Consider the following 17,719-nt stretch of genomic DNA (forward strand, 5'->3'; position numbering starts at 1 on the left):
GTTAAGACTGCAACTCAAATAATTTACAAGCCATAATTGAAATGTGAAATTTACATAACCTTTGCAGACTGAAAGACTCTTACGAGGAAGGTACACATTCCCAAAGAATATCACCATGGTAATGTAAATTCTAATTCCAAATGTACACGTGACAACCATTGAAAAGAAGAAAGGAGTAAAACAATGAACGATAACTCAATGAATGAACGAGAAATAATATAAAGCTGCATGTGGTCTCTAGTTTTTAGGCATAATTGTCTAATAATATCGATTTAAAGCTTTCGTGACTGCAGGGATTCATCTTCTTGGTTCTTTCGGTAAAGTCAGGGATTCATCTTCTTGGTTCTTTCGGTAAAGTCACGTAGAATGGAAATGAAATAATAATAATAAAAAAATCTTTTATTTCCATCCTAATAAAAAATATATTATTTTTTTTATTATTTTATTTACATTCTACCTGACTTTACCGAAAGAACCAAGAAGATGTCATAATAATTATCAGCCCAGTGTCAATCATCTGCTGGGTGAAGGCCTCCCCATGCTGTGTTGGTTGTAGGGGCTGTTTGACCATACTTCACCACACTGGTCAGTGCAGATTGGGAACATGGGGTGTCACGGATCAGTTCAGATATCAATTACTGTTGATCTAAGTCATAGCCGGAAATTGAACTTAGATCACCAAGCTCAGCACAGTTTTGCAAACCACTGCATCACAGTCTCCCCCATGATCATATTTTTTGTGTGAATGTATTAATGGGGTTGTTTCTCTCTACTGTACCTCCGATTAGCACGGTTGGCTGTGTACAGTTAGAAAAAAGTTCAACATACTTACAAACATATGTGAATATGAGAGACATTTTTGGACTGGTATGGAAATATACAAAAGGGGTTAAAAAAACGTAAAAGTATTAATGTTAATATGATCAGGAAAAGTGTACCTTTCCTATGGTCCTTTAAAAACCAGCTATGCATTAATTTTAAGCCTCATTTAAATTCGATATGCAATCAATTATGTCAGCATTATATGCATGGGAGAAAAAAAAATATATCACAAGATATGCATGGCTAAATATATATTTATTTGCCTATGAATAAGTACCACAAGAAGTTCTAGTTGCCTTCCACCAAAGTCAAAATGCAACGAAGCAGACTGACATTAAATTATTTCTCATTTCCAATTTTCTTCTGGGAATATACCCCATTAGTTAGAAAATTCAGTGAAAATGCCAAACCGAATATTAAATGAACCTAGTATAAACAATCATGAATGGTTCCCTCCAAATTGGGTAAAAAAATGTTTTGTTATTGTTGAGGAACCTCTAGGGTTTATCTGTAATACATTCCAATGATGTTTAAAGCACACCCAACTACCTACCCAGCCTAATAATGACTTAAAATATCTAGAAACATGTGGAAATGAACTCTGGAGATAACATGAGGAAGGAGTTTAATATAAAGCGATTCTAAGTACTGTGGTTTAACAGCTTTTGTAAAATATTCTTGGTATAAAGGATTTACAAGCATTTTTTCACGCAGAAAATATTGTACACATTAAGCAAATGCCAGTGTAAGGTGAACTGAAAAAAAAAACCTTAGCTATATTAGCAGCAAGACTTATTCCATGGTATAATGGTCAGCAAACTGAATTTACAATCTGGCAGTCGGAAGTTTGATTCCATCTAATGTGACTTCAATTGAAACATCAAATTCCCCTGCCTCCATCTACCCAGCACAGTCAGTTGACAGGCAGGTCATGTATGGTGGGGTGAAGTGTAGATGCTCCAACCTCTTTCAACATCATGGGACCTCCTTTGCCAGTACCAAAATATAATAAGTTTTTACCCTTTGCTCACCCCGAGCTCTTTTTATTCTGATAGTGCATTGTCTTTGTGCTGTACGCCTTTTGGCATCCTCTGCTCTAACACCGTTTGAGACGCGGCTCAAAATAAAGTCTCTGGTGTGGACCAATCAGTTTCAATGACAATGCATATATTTTCAGAGCATGTTTTTTGTTTGCATTTTGACCACAAGTATTGTGGTTAATGCAGACATTATTCCTTGCAAAAGGTTTCAGTTTTGTGTTTTAACAACTTAACACCTGTTTTGTTGCCAAATAAAAAGGGGAAAAACGTATTCTCATTCAAGATGTCTGGTCAGCATCGATGAGTTGGCTAAATACCCACGAGAGGAGATCAAGGGAGGCCCTTCCGCCAGCAGTGGCATGTACAACTGCAGACCTGGACCTTTCGTTGTTACTGATACTTGTTTAGCCAGGAAAGCCTGATGGCCGTTTCTCAGCAGGATCCTGCTAAGCTACGTATATCCTAATTGAGTAATTTGTGGGTAGAATTGCAGATTTGAATCATGACGCTGGCACACAATGGCCGACTCCTGCGAATAAGTTGACAGAATCGTTAGCATCCACTGTGAAACGGAGGCACGCAATATTAGGGTTAATACACGTGCAGTATTAACCAGAAAGGCCATTTGATTCGAACCGAGACAACTTTGCAACAAGGAGCAAACGCTGGGCCACGCCAATGCCCCTGTACTTTGACATGAGCAAGAACACTGCATGAAAGGCACACAGAAAGAGACATACACATCCGTGCTGCGCTGCAGTGCCTTCACGTGTGTTCACTGGCTGCCGTGGACATTGATGTCTTAATCTTTAGGTGAGGGTGGATGGGTGGAGGTGAATGGGGATGGATAGGAGTGGGGGTTGGAACAAGAGAAGCCGGGCTCGTGTAGCTCACCTGCAAATCGCATGTGCTGTGAGGGCTGCGCTAGATCACCTTGAGTGTTGTACAATAGGTGATGATAAATAGCTTCTCAACATGTTGTTTAATTACCTATGGAAGCAGCTGTTGCTAATTAACGAACTAGCCTGTGACGACATCATGCGGAATGTACCTGATCAGATGTCAGAAGTGAAGCAAGGTTCTGCCTGGATAGTGTTTGGATGAGCAAGCACCATGCATAACACAAGAGTGCAAGGCTGTTGCACAGCTATGTTGTGGGAGGCATAGGGCAATGCCACAACGTCTACTGTTATATTGTACTATGTATGTATGTATAACTTATTTTGCACGGTACATAGCCAACCGTGCTCATCGGAGGTGCTCCAAAGTCAATGCTCTCCACCATCACCACCAATCACTGATCATTGTGATGAAGTATGGTAATTGTGTAGGGTGGTGTGGAAAATAGGGAGTTTGTATAACATGAATTCGGGTAAGAGGGCATTTCTAAAAGTAGGAACCATGCACATTTGTGTTTAACCATCGTATGGTAAGCTTCATAGACGACACTGCAATTCTAACACAGGAGCGCGATTTTAGATTTGGATGCAGTTAATATTCCCCCACTCTGTTTGTGCCAGCTTTCCATAACTCAACAGAGTTTTTTTTTAATTCCCAGTGTGAACTCCCATCACAAAAAGCTTAATCACAAAGCACTCCTAATTTGCATTCAAATCTACTTTCACGGGAAACGAAAAGTGGGTGGGCACGTGGGTCGTTCATTCTCAATGGTCTTCACAAAATGTGTTTGCACACACAATTTTAGCCTTTGCTTGTTCACCCAACCCATTCGACATTTTTTCAAAACCTTACCTCAAGACTCCACAACATGAATATGTGTTTTTAACGCACCGCTGTTGAGCATGGTTGGCTACGTACGGTGCAAACAAATTTCAACATACTTACATAGTATCAAATCGCGTGTGGAGGCTCAATATAAGTTCACGATTTCCATGAATATGTCCAATACATATAAGAAAGTTAAAGGTGCATCCCAGAAATTGCTTGCTTATGCCATTGCTAACAGAAAGACCTCCACTGGAGGGAGATCTGAACAGCCCCCTCTGGATGGTGTATTGGCCTACTCTTCCATGAGGTAGCGGTACCCACACTTTACGCCACCATGCACGATCGACTGTGGTACACACACAATTATACTGCTGGGTGGACAAAGGCAGAGACTATGCACAAGTTTCCCCACTGTTTCAACTGCCATGCCGTGGTGTAATGGTCAACACGCTGGACGTACAAAGTAGCAACATTTTACATATTAATATTATCAGCATTGGCGGCTCAAAATTTGCGTGCATACATACTTCAAATGTCAATGGGATATCTACCGAATTTCTCATTAAATTAGAACATCTTCAGAGAAAATGAAAGGGGGAAACAGCAACTCTCAAACTACAGCGCACACTCTAGGTACACGATACACTATTGCCGAAGCATTTATGAGATTGATCCGCGCCAAAATAAAACAAAACAACACTGCGATGAACACCACTACTCACCACGGCACAGGCATGGATGGCAGCCAAGGTCATGTTTGTCAGGAAACCGGTAAAATAAGAAAAGTGGTGGAAGTAAAAGTACAGAAAAAAGTTTGTATAATATCAGTTGTTAACACGTGATAGCACTGAGATGAGATTCTGTCGTCCACCAAACACAATTGAATTGCTGTTTTCGTTTTGACGTCTCTAGTTCCATTTGGCCTGCTCCATGGTGCGATGTGAGTAGGAGCTAATGATGCTGAGCTTTGTATACAATCGTTGAGTGAATGGCAAGTCTGTAGTGCCCTTGGAGTTGTGGTGGTGATTTTTTCTTGAGAAAAATAAAATGCAGTACTCTAAAACGAAAATGAATAGACCACAACTATGTTTTGTTGCAAAGACAGGCTTTGTATAATATGCAAGGAGAAGATTTAATGTGAACTGGTATGATTAGCACAATAAATTGTGGTAAATGACCACTGCAAACGTAAAAATGTTCCCAAAGTGAAAATGAAAATCACATTGCACGTTAAGGCAATGCAAAAATTTGATTATTAAATTTACATTCAAATCATTTCAGTTTTAGAAATAATGCAATACATGTAAGATGTAATCCCTTGTGAAAACAAGTTCTTGATAAACGAAGAACTTGTGACAGACTGGAAATGAAAAGGGGAAAAAATGGTGTCAATATAAACTATAAACATTTCAGGGAAATAACACAAGTTGTATCATGAGGAAGCATTTAACGAATTGCCAGATCGTGAACTTGAAACCCTCAGGCAAATAGCAACGGCAATACTCATGGTGTTGAGAATAGGCACTTCCATTGCAAGCTGAAATGACATTGGTTAATTCACAGTGAGTTTTACATTAAAGGTATAATTTATTGATGATTGTTGGACACAATATTGAAAAAAATTATCATTTTATTATTAATTCATGCATGTGGCCAAATTCCTGGCCTTTGACTGTGCTCAGCGTGGTGGCGTGTTCAGGATATGGCCGCCTAACAGATTGTGGGGACTGCTCCACTTCGGCCAGGGGCAAGCGACTGATGATGATCAAGTCACGCAGAGTGCACCCAACTTTATCAGATCACAATTCATAACTTCGTGACAGCAAACACATTACAATGTCATTACTAAGTCAACAGTTACCATGGACACAAATTTCAAGATAAACCATTAGAATGGCAAATAGACGTCCCATTGCAGACTGAATTGTGTAAAATGTGAACTCAGTGAACCGTATTGATAGAATGTCAAACCCAAACAATTTAACCTTGGTGTTATTGCTAGCGGTCATAGTGAGATACAACAAGTCTTTGTTACATTGAGGATACATGCATCTGCACAATAAGGATTAATAACCAATACGCAGGCTCACAACCTACACTCAGGACTTCACAAAGGAAACATTTGAACGAGGCACGTATAATTGTATAACTTGTAACAGCTTCGAAAAATGCAAATCGTAGAGATGTCATTGTAGATTTACAGTAAACCGATTAAGAACAGTTATGTTCATTGAAAGCAGTCACACAGAGACAGGCATTATAATCTGATATAAAATCAATGGAGTTCTCCAGCATGGCATATTTTGAGTTGACTGCATGCTCCAGTGACATATCCCTCTGTGTTCAGGGGTCACTGGTTTGAGAACCATTTCTCGGCCCACTTGATAATGTGTTTGGGCTATGACTGAAAAAGAAACACACCAACATATAACTACATAAAATGTCCTGTTCGCTCTGCTTGTCTGCTGATGCTTACAATTTAGCACGTGTAAACATCTGCTCATTGTTTTACAGCCACATTTTAAACATTAACTATGTATGTACGCTGAACTTTTACAGCATATGTAGCCAACAGTGCTAATGTCTAGAGACTTTCGAAAACTAGCGTGTCTTAATGAATTACACACTTAGCCATGCATATCTTGAGTATACTTTTTTTTAAGATTGCTTATAAAATATTTATGACGATCATATTGGTATTATATTTGCTAAAATTGTAACAAAACGATTATCATTCAATAGTGTAATCCTGAAATCTGAATATTTAACGTAACATTTTTATTTATTTATTTATTTTACAATTCAAACATTAGCATTACCAACATTCAGATTGATGATTAAATTATAACTTATCTATCGGCCTGTGATCGAAGATTAGTATAAAAATCATTGGATTTTCAGACAAAAGTACGAAACCTCACAAAAAGTACTTCTGATGCTCCAAACATGGGGATCCACTGGTAAGGTACGCAATTATATGTTTAACAATCATTAAATATTGTACTGGATCATTACCTAAAGTACTGAAAATACTGTCAAACAATAAAATATGGACTGTGAAGAGGCATGGAGTGCTGAATTGGAAAACTATAGTAATTAGATACATAGGTGTAAACATCAGTTGTATTTCCAATTTAAAACAAGATACAAATCCATGCGTTGTTCACATCACGTGCGTATTGATTGTGTCATATGGATATCGACATGAACTTTGGCAGGACGTTAACACCTCCTATTAGCACGGTTGGCTACGTATGGTGTGGAATAAGTTCAACATACAGATATTTTACATGCTTCGGAATTTGTTCTTTTATATTCAAACGAGGTGGCAACTTGGTAATTGTGCATGTTGCCAAGGAATGTGATTTTGATTTAAAGCTTTCGTGACTGCAGTAATTCATATTCTTAGTTTTTTCGGTAAAGTCACGTTGAAGAGAAACAACAAAATAACAAAATATATATAAAACAATAAAAAATTCTCACGACGTTTCGACCATAACTCAAACGGTCATCATCAGGTGTGTCGGTTTGCAATTTGTGTCGGTTTGCAATTTATGCAAACCGACACACCTGATGATGACCGTTTGAGTTATGGTCGAAACGTCGTGAGAATTTTTTATTGTTTTATATATATTTTGTTATTATATATATTATATATATTTTGTTATTTATGCAAACCGACACACCTGATGATGACCGTTTGAGTTATGGTCGAAACGTCGTGAGAATTTTTTATTGTTTTATATATATTTTGTTATTTTGTTGTTTCTCTTCAACGTGACTTTACCGAAAAAACTAAGAATAAGGAATGTGATGTCTGTCAACATGGGTAGTAGTATCATTATTCAGCGATAGTTCATCATTTAAAACATGTACAGTATCTTACAATATGTTGTATTCTCACTGTAACGGGGGTTGAATAAAACAAAACACTAAGCAATATAATGTTTACAACATAAGCGCAGCCACTTGCATGTACAGTACAATCTTGCCATAGAGACAAAGGTGGAGCGAGGTGGCATACAACCCCAATTTTAAAAAAAATGGTACACAGATTTCCAAGTCCAGTTAAATTATAACATTACCCCGTGACAATGGGATTAGGCAGACAACACAGGGACAATTACACTATATGTAACAGTTACTGTATGTACTGAATTACCTAGAAACTACAGTCGTTAGGTCAACAAGTGCTGTTTGTTCGTAACATTTATAAAGCAAAAATCACGCTTCAGTTGTATCTAACACACGAAGAAAACATTATTACAGAGCAATATAAATAATAACACGTCCCGTTTGTTTATGACAAAACATTTGATGCAATAAATACTTGTCAGAAGGTGACTTACTATATATAAACATCTCCCTATTTTTTTGTAATGGCAAAAAAACCATCAAAATTATTTTTACTGTCTACTGGGAGAGAAAGCTGTCTTGAGACGATATGAAAGCAAAGGCTAAAACATAATTAAATAGATTAATTGTAAATGCCTAATTAGTACGGCCTTACTTTTATATTGACTAGCTAGTAAACACACCAGGTGTGCATGTGTTTATTCGTACTCACAAAACACAATTTGTGGAGTTTTTAAGAATCAACATTTCTGCTACGTGTTCTCAGTCACAGAAAACTGCCTTAAAAACTACCAAGGTTAAACAGCAAATGCATACCGTAAAACATTTATGCAGTAAAATAAGTATTGTATATTGCCACGAGAAAGTTTTCCGAATGTTGTATCAACAATGTATATGATGTCGCTAATATGATAAACGCATTCCTCTTTCAGCCTTTGAGGCAACATTCAATAATTGAGGTACATTAATTAATTAATGTGCCATCGTCACCATCATCGTCAGCCGTTATCTGTACACTGCTCCATCAAGGCTCCATCTCTCACAGACCAAGGGTGCTACTATTCATCTCACTCCTGTACAGGAACCAATCTCATCGCTCCATCTCCATGATATTGTTCTTTTTGATGCATTCTCCTCTTTGGCTTTCACCATTCAATCACCAATCTCGTCCATCGGGCACCATTTCATCTAGCCAATGTGATCTACTCGAAGCAATTTATTTTTCTTGACTTAAAGCTTTCGTGACTGCAGGAATTCATATTCTTTGGGTCTTTTGGTAAAGTTACGTAGATAGGTTCAAATTAATGAAAATAAAATAAACAACCACGACGTTTCGATCACAACACAAGCGATCGTTATCAGGAGGAAAAAAATACGAAGGTACTTTGTAAGCCCACTGGCTATCAACAAAGATTCGTTCATGAAGCCATCCACATATACAGACAGACACAATTTCAACCGAGAGGATGGGTACAAACCTGGCAATCATTGGAAGGACGTCATTAACCAGTTTAACTCATAACTGGCTGTGATGTTCCCATCCTGCCACCTTCCGATGTAAATTTGTATTTTCCCCATGGTTTCGGCTCTCCAATTTTATATTAACAGGTAAAATTATTTAACACCATCATTGCCACCTCCACGCGCCGACCTCGACGTGGTAGTGGCTCTGCGATCTCACATTAACATGCTAATCTCTCACATTAACATAGCCACCTCCATGCCATTGTCATGGAGGCCGCTCTCCGATCTTACATTAACATGCTAATTTCTCACATTAACATCACTAGCCCCGCCCACTTCGTTCATGACCCGTAGGCTACACCCATTTTAAACCTTTAAAACAGTCTGCCTCAGCAGCTTTACCCCTCTTTTTTTCTCCAGATGACGATCGCTTGTGTTGAGAGCAAAACGTCGTAGTTTTTTGTTGATTTTATATTCACGAATTTGAACCTATCTACGTGACTTTACCGAAAAACCCAGAGAATACAATAAATTGTTCTTGATTCTTTACATGATGTCTCCGATTTGCATTTGTTCTCTTATCCATGTGTCCTGTTCCCTACCTCTGAGTGTAATCCCAAGCATGAATCTTCCCATGCTTATTTCCATAGTTTTAAGCTTTTGCTCCATTTTATTTGTCACTTTGAACCTTTGAATGTGACTGTCTATATAGCCATCCCTCCCAGATAGCCAGCCAGCCAGGAAAACATTTAATATTATATAGTCCTGTTTCTCACCACCTATCTCTCACCTTCTTTGTATACAACAACAACCACCATTCGCCACTAAGCGTCGGTGACATCACCATGGCACTTGTGCAAGGCTATGTGCACATTAAGGCCACGTGAAGTGTCGAACGCCCACTGGCAGGAGGTCACGGGACAGACCTAGGTGCCATGGGTCGACTGACTGAGATGACTGGCACAGTAAGGGGCACCACCTGTGCCTCTTACTGTGCCAACTTGCTATGTTTTAGCCACCCGGCTCTCCGCTCATTGTGAGCATCGCTCTTCTACCCACCGTTGTTGGACAATTGCCTCCAACTGCCCAGTAGCGTCCTTCACGAGCCTCCTCCACAAAGGCCGATCTTGACATCACTGGTAATAGTCATTGGCAAGTCCACTCAGCTCCACATCCTCTTGTACCACATCACTCCATCTCTTTTCTAGCGTGTGCGTGCCCGTTTAGCCCGCTCTATTCGACCAAACAAGAGCTGTTTAGGCATCCGGTGGCTGGGCATGCGGGCTACATGATCCAGCCAATGCAGTCTTGCCTGCTGGAGGTGCTCACTGATGGGACTTTGTTCAGATCTATTTTCCAGAACATTCCAGATAGATGCAGTGCTGAGTAAACTTGGAGTAACTTCTACAAAATTCTAGAACTTTCCAGTAATATAAGTAGTAGTATATATACAGAGGCCATAAGCCCACCAGTTCAGTTTAATTCCAGCTGCATAAGGGGATACATATCTGCATTTTCATGAGATGGCATCCAGAGGCTGCAAGCATTCGGCAGATGTATTTTGCTATGTCTGCGGCCAAGTTATCAAGACGAGCGAAAAATTACTCTGTGGAAGCATCTGCTAAGATGTGTGAGGCCTACAAGGCATATTTCGGCATGCCTGTTGGGGATCAAGACAAACCCTGGGCACCTCATTTCATCTGCGAGCAATGCAAACAAACTCTTGAAGGTAAGATGGACAATTGTTGCTCTGAATTTTATTGTAAAAGTTTTATTTATTTAAAAACGTTTTACAATTTTCAATGGGATTGAAAAAATATATATCATGTATGAAAAATGTTGCGAGCATCTCTTACACATTAGTCATGGGTGAAATAAATGTATTTTTGTAGGATGGTACAGAGGGGAAAAGACAGCCATGAAGTTTGCTTTCCCAAGAATTTGGCGGGGACCCACTGACCACTCAAGCAACTGCTACTTCTGCATGATGGACCCTTCCAAACGTCGGACTGGCAAGAATGCACCTGCTATCATGTGTCCGGACGTTCCTTCATCCATCGCCCGGTGCCACACTGAAATGAGCACCCCGTACCCACTCCTCTGAAGAGAGAGCAGTCTTTAGAAGAGAGCAGCAAGTCTGAGAGCGAGGAAGACGTTGTAGACCCAGATGACAATTTCAGAGGTGGAGCTGAGGAGAGGAACCCCTACTACCCCAACCAAAAATACCTCAACGACTTGATCAGATATCTTGGTCTCACCAAGCTTTTGACGTCGAGGCTGAAGCAGTGGAACTTGTTGGATGAAAGTGTGCAAGTCGCAGATCAGAGGAAGTGTCATCAACCTTTTTGCAGCTTCTTCACCCGTCAAGATGGGCTCTGCTTCTGCCACAATGTGACCAGTCTGTTCGAGGAAATCGGAATCGCATGTAACCAGAATGAGTGGCGCCACTTCATTGACAGCTTATCCTGGAGCCTCAAAGCCGTGCTAACAAGTATCCGTCTCTTCCCCTGGCTCACTCGGTGCACCTCAAAGAGGATTACATCAGCATCAGGACCTTGCTGGACGCCTTAAAAAATGATTAGTATGGCTGGGAGGTCATCGGAGACTTCAAAATGGTGGCACTCCTGATGGGTCTACAAATGGTTTTACCAAGTTTATCTGCTATCTTTGCCTTTGGGACAACAGGGACACAAGGCGCACTACCACATGCAGGACTGGCCACAGCGGACCGAGTTCTCTTTGGGGAGGAACAACGTCAAGTGGGAGCCACTGGTGGACCCCCAGAAGGTGCTGATGCCACCACTGCACATCAAATTGGGCCTCATGAAACAATTTGTCAGACCTGTAGATAAGGAGTCGGCAGCCTTCAAGTACAATTCAAAACTTCTTCCCTAAGCTGTCTGAGGCAAAGGTCAAAGCCGGTGTCTTCGTCAGACCACAGATAAAGAAGATCCTGGAGTGCAATTCATTCCCCAAGAAGCTCACTAGTAAGGAGAAAGTGGCTTGGGACAGCTTTGCCACAGTGGTTCGTGGCTTCCTGGGCAATCACAAGGTCGAAAACTATGTGGAGCTGGTTGAGACTCTGATGAAGAACTACAACACAATGGGCTGTAGGATGTCCCTCAAAGTCCATATCCTTGATGCTCATCTTGATCAATTCAAGGAGAACATGGGAGCGTACTCTGAGGAGCAAGGCGAACGCTTCCAGCAGGATATACTGGACTTTTAATGCCGCTACCAAGGACAGTATAACGAGAACATGATGGGAGACTACATTTTGATGCTGATTCATGAAAGTGTTTTACAGTATAATCGTGAATCTCGAAAAACTACTCACTTCTAAATCTTTTGTAGTAATTTTCTATTGCTTTAGAATAAATACATGTTAATTTTGATTCATGTTATTTTTGTATGACTTTATGTGAACGAAAATACACAAATTCGCCCGTTTTCTCATTGAAAATAGGTACATTTCAAAATACTATTGTCCTGGTCACAAAAGCAAAGTTTGTGGGGAATAATAGCCATTTTCTATACGTTTTAGGCATAAGCAATTACGAAATAACACTTACTAGCCAGGAACAAAAATTGCGTTACATAGCAGGTCAATATATTGAGAAAAAAACAAAGCTGTAAGCTGCATTAAAATCGTTTTGAAGTGAATATTTAGTTAGCAGCAGGATAATATAGTTACAAGACAAATTTGCAGTGTGAGCTGTGTTGAATTTTTTTTTTACATTATAGACTTTGCGTCACGATTACTTTTCACATATAAGCTGCAGTTTACAAACTTCAGCATAAAAAATGGTATATAGCTGCCTAAAACACATCAACATGTGTATTAGCTGCACGTTTCAAAACACATTGCAGACTAGGTTCCATTATTTCAATATGGCAAACATTTTCTGTCCATTGTTTCCAGAAAATGTATGAAGCTTATATTTGTTTTAATCTAAATATGAAATGGTTCTTGTTTATTGCAATGAGCAGAATCAAATTACGTGACTTAATTAACAAATCCAAAAAAAATATCTCAAATTCCATAAAGGTAAACAAGTTAAAATGTTCTGATCGGCTTGTACATTTTTACCCTCGAGTGGGGAAATAGCACTATCTTGATTTGAAGCTTTCGTGACTACAGGAATCCATGCTCTTTGGTTCTTTCGGTAAAGTCACATAGGTATAAAATAAAATAGATCACATCGTTTCGGGCGCAAAACAAGCGTTTCCCACCTGATGATGGACGCTTGTGTTGCGCCCGAAACGTCGTGATTTATTTTATTTTATACCTACATGACTTTACCGAAAAAACCAAAGAGTATGAAATAGCACTACTTTCTATTAGCTTTTCAGAAAAATGTACTATTCATATATTCACAATATCCTTTTATTATTTACCAACTGTTTTGTTTACCGACTTAGTGGCAACATAAATAGATACTCTTTGGTCCTTTCGGTAAAGTCACGTAGGTATTTTATTTTTCTACCTACGTGAGTATGGATTCCTGCAGTCACGAAAGCTTCAAATCAAGATTGAACATAAATAGACTGTGGTAAACCAATTGACAGACCACGTGGTTAGAACTGCAATATGGGTTCCCATATGCAACTTGTCTGATGAGCATGGAAGTGAGGGATAAATATCCCTTGGAAAAAAATGGGAAGACCTCAATTTTCAGTGACATGAACTCAAATAAAACTAGTTTTTATTTTAGCATGTAAGGTCCACTGAGCTGTATAGCGCTATTTAGAAGTGACCTGGTTATCACAAATGATAGCTCAACGAAGTGGCTTATCATGTGGAAACATATAGCAGTCAAATACTCGAAACACATGTTTCTAAATATGGAGGGAAAAACCGGAGGACCCAGAGAAAAATCTACACGACCATGGGGAGAACATGCAAACTCCAAATATACAGGAGTCAGGGTCGGGATTTAACCCACGGCCTCCTGTATAACAGGCGAGGTAGTTAACATCTCACTACCTTGGCACCCTTGAATGTCTTCACGTTTCTGTTTTTTTAAGAGTGCAATGCTCATTCTCTACAATTATACAATTCTAAATAGCGTAGCTCAAGGATGAAAGACTATGATGTGTCTTCACCCTAATTTACACCCACTTCCACACCCAATATTTCCTACGCACTTTGGAAATGCGTATTTTTTCCAATAGCTCGTTACTCCAGATACCGCATTCACAATAGAAAGTTGTTGTTGTTTTACGTGTGAACACGGAATTTGTTTTCAATGCAATAACTTACGATGTGAGATGTAGAAACTGACCATAGAGATATAAAATTTGTGTACTTAAAGAAATAATGTATCATCGAATAGTGCCATACAAAGATTGTTTGTAATATGCATAAATACAATTTATTATTGTATACACACGGTCATCCCAAAAGGAACACTACTGTTGAAATACATTTCTAGCAAGAAGTATGAACACTGAAAACCACGTGCCAGATATACTCATGATTAAGGGGACTAAGACTGTTAAAGCGATGTACTTGGTGATGCTGCGTTGGCCGTAGTGCACAAGCACAAATATCAACAACAAAAATCTAAACATTCATCAATAACACTGGATGAAAAGGAAAATATATAATAGGTGACATTGCATAGCACATATGCCATGATGTCACATAACTACTTGTGAATTCAATTCTATAAGTCTCTTTATCCATTGGACCATTGCCAAATAATGTTACTTATTATGTATTATTGATTCATGTGTTTAGTTTTCTGTTCAAGCAATAGGCCAGCATCACTGATTTTATGGTTTCGAAGCTGGGCAGCCACCAATGATTCAACTGGATTTTTACATGCGTGAAAAGACAACTAACTACAAGTGTTATGAATGACAACCGAAATAATAAGTAAATTCAGCAGAAAGATTAGAAAAATGGAATAATGCAATGAACTTAGCATTCGTTTGAGCAAAATGCAGAGTTTGGGAATTAATACAACGGTATTACAGAGCATGGCATATAAATGGATACACACAAGGTTATTGTATAATATTTCAATATAACTCACTGGAGACAGAAATATGTAGAATGAAGTGCTGCAAAACATTGCTAAATTTATATAGTATTGTACAGTGCAGTAAATGCATTTCACAAAAGTTGTATTTTCCATCAGATGTTTCATGGTAGGGACTAGGATAACTTTTTTTGGGGGGGAGGGGGGAGGTGGGAAGTGAACCCAGAGATACAAATGAAGCTGCTCACATTTCTGTTTTGATGGGAAGACTTTTGCAGAAAAGAAACAGTTTGAACTGATCAACACAGAAGATCAGACATGCTGGGAAGATTGCCTTTCTGCCCTTGAAGGTTTATTTGTCAATCATAGCTGTGGCATCAGGCATGCTGTTTCCCATCAGCCAAACGTGATGCAGAAAAAAGAGCGGGATTTGGAAGTGGACTGTTGTCCTTCACACCAGGTTTGTGATATGTGATCGTTCATGAATATTTATGGTGACCTGCATAACATTATAAAATTAATTATTGTTTTGCATATTAACCTTTTTTCTGCTGCTATTCAAGCTGCATTTAGGGGTATTAACAGCTATGTTCAAGCAATCAAATTACATCAACGCATGTCTTAATTATAAAACTATCTAATGTTTATTTTTATCCTCGTGGAAATGTGGTATTCTCAAAATGTCCATGAGCGTACCACATAGTAGCAATGATGGAAGTGTGATTAAGAGACCAAATATGCCAGCATTTAAACGTCTTTGATCCTAACATTATTATTACTTGACACGAAGTTTGGGTCACGTTCTTATGTAGTGAGACATTTTTTTAGATACACCAGCACATTTTGTTTTGTGCCAAATACTAAAATAGAGTAATGGAAATGGACATAAATACCCGTAACATTGCCAAATTTCTTCATGAGGAAATACTGTAATTGTTCCGAAAATATATATATAAAATACTATTTTAATGAGCAGTTTATGGATATAGTTGAATCAACAATCACAAAGAGATGCAAATGATAATTCCACACTAAAAAAATGTGCTTATTTTCGTGAAAATATTATTCCCTGAAAACTGCAATGAGAAAAGTAGATGTCTTCTTTACAGCTTCCTACAGATGAAAATAAATTGCAATGAATTTAAATAATGTCTTCAAATGCTGAAAGTTAAAATCCAACACTACATGGGAGTGTGAATAACAGTATGAGACTGCTATGGAGTTAACAGTTAAATTCCTGCCACGTTATTTATATATAATCAAGAAGGCTACTGGTATCCTGGTAGCTTAGGGGTCAGAGGTCTGAGCTGGCACCTCTGATGCCTGAGTTCAAATTCAGGTCGCTGCCACAATTAAACCCAGTTCCAAAGTGGAGCAAGTTAATGATCTCAGCCCGGTTATTAATGGCAGTAAGCAAACAAATGTTTCACATTAGACTTGTTATTTTTAACAAAAGGTGGCTAGTTTTCAGATCAGTGAAAAAAGGTGTTTTTAATAACAAGCGAAGAGCAATCTTTGCAAGGCATTAAACAGTGTGCCCCAAGTGCTCATACATGTGGTCTGTTGATGTGATTTCAGAAGTAGTGCTATGATGGAAACTTCCAGGGGCTTTCTTTGACTGTGATGAGAATATTATCAGCATGTGATGGCAATGTGTCATTCATCTCATGACACAATACAAACATTGGAATATAATTTCGGAAATAATCTACACGAATGATTCATAATAATCATATCAGTTATAGATAATAAAGAGCCTGTGGCATTATTTGCAAGAGAAGGCAAATGTGTGTAAGATAATTGTAAAGAGACATTAATTATTTGCATACATTACTGTAGACCCCCTAGACAGATACATCGCTCAGTCAAAAAGGTTTAAGAAAATGTAATTGAAGTATACATCAACTCATACATTTTACATGATACTTACAGTGAGGGAAAAAAGTATTTGATCCCCTGCTGATTTTGTACGTTTGCCCACTGACAAAGAAATGATCAGTCTATAATTTTAATAGTAGGTTTATTTGAACAGTGAGAGACAGAATAACAACAAAAAAATCCAGAAAAACGCATATCAAAAATGTTATAAATTGATTTTCATTTTAATGAGGGAAATAAGTATTTGACCCCTCTGCAAAACATGACTTAGTACTTGGTCGAAAAACCCTTGTTGGCAATCACAGAGGTCAGACGTTTCTTGTAGTTGGCCACCAGGTTTGCACACATCTCAGGAGGGATTTTGTCCCACTCCTCTTTGCAGATCTTCTCCAAGTCTCGATTTAAAGCTTTCGTGACTGCAAGGATTCATCTTCTTTGGTTCTTTCGGTAAAGTCACGTAGAATGAGAATAAAATAATAAATTAATAAATAAAATAACTCAATAAAATTCTCACGACGTTTCGGCCACAACACAAGCGGCCTTCATCAGGTGAAGGGACGAGACTGTCTGGAGGACAGCGCTGGAGCTCCAGCACTGTCCTCCAGACAGTCTCATTCTACGTGACTTTACCGAAAGAACCTGAAGAAGACTTCTCCCAGTCATTAAGGTTTCGAGGCTGACGCTTGGCAACTCGAACCTTCAGCTCCCTCCACAGATTTTCTATGGGATTAAGGTCTGGAGACTGGCTAGGCCACTCCAGGACCTTAATGTGCTTCTTCTTGAGCTACTCCTTTGTTGCCTTGACCGTGTGTTTTGGGTAATTGTCATGCTGGAATACCCATCCACGACCCATTTTCAATGCCCTGGCTGAGGGAAGGAGGTTCTCACCCAAGATTTGACGGTACATGGCCCCGTCCATCGTCCCTTTGATGCGGTGAAGTTGTC

At 38.9% G+C, this 17,719-nt stretch overlaps 1 protein-coding gene and 1 long non-coding RNA gene across 6 annotated transcripts in view; both read right to left on the bottom strand.

Annotated features, from left to right (window-relative positions):
- The window catches only part of LOC116939054 (transmembrane protein 132E-like), a 456,039-nt gene that overhangs the window by 149,590 nt on the left and 288,730 nt on the right, over positions 1-17,719 (bottom strand). The gene's annotated exons all lie outside the window — the stretch shown is intronic.
- Positions 10,650-17,100, bottom strand: LOC116939055 (uncharacterized). The gene is made up of 2 exons (XR_004402367.2): positions 13,449-17,100; positions 10,650-13,035 (listed from the first exon to the last, which is right to left on the bottom strand). It is a non-coding gene; the product is annotated as an uncharacterized LOC116939055 (long non-coding RNA).

This window comes from Petromyzon marinus, chromosome 5 (genome assembly GCF_048934315.1).
Source record: "Petromyzon marinus isolate PM22_M1 ecotype Great Lakes invasive population chromosome 5, UKy_Petmar_22M1.pri1.0, whole genome shotgun sequence".
NCBI lineage: Eukaryota > Metazoa > Chordata > Hyperoartia > Petromyzontiformes > Petromyzontidae > Petromyzon > Petromyzon marinus.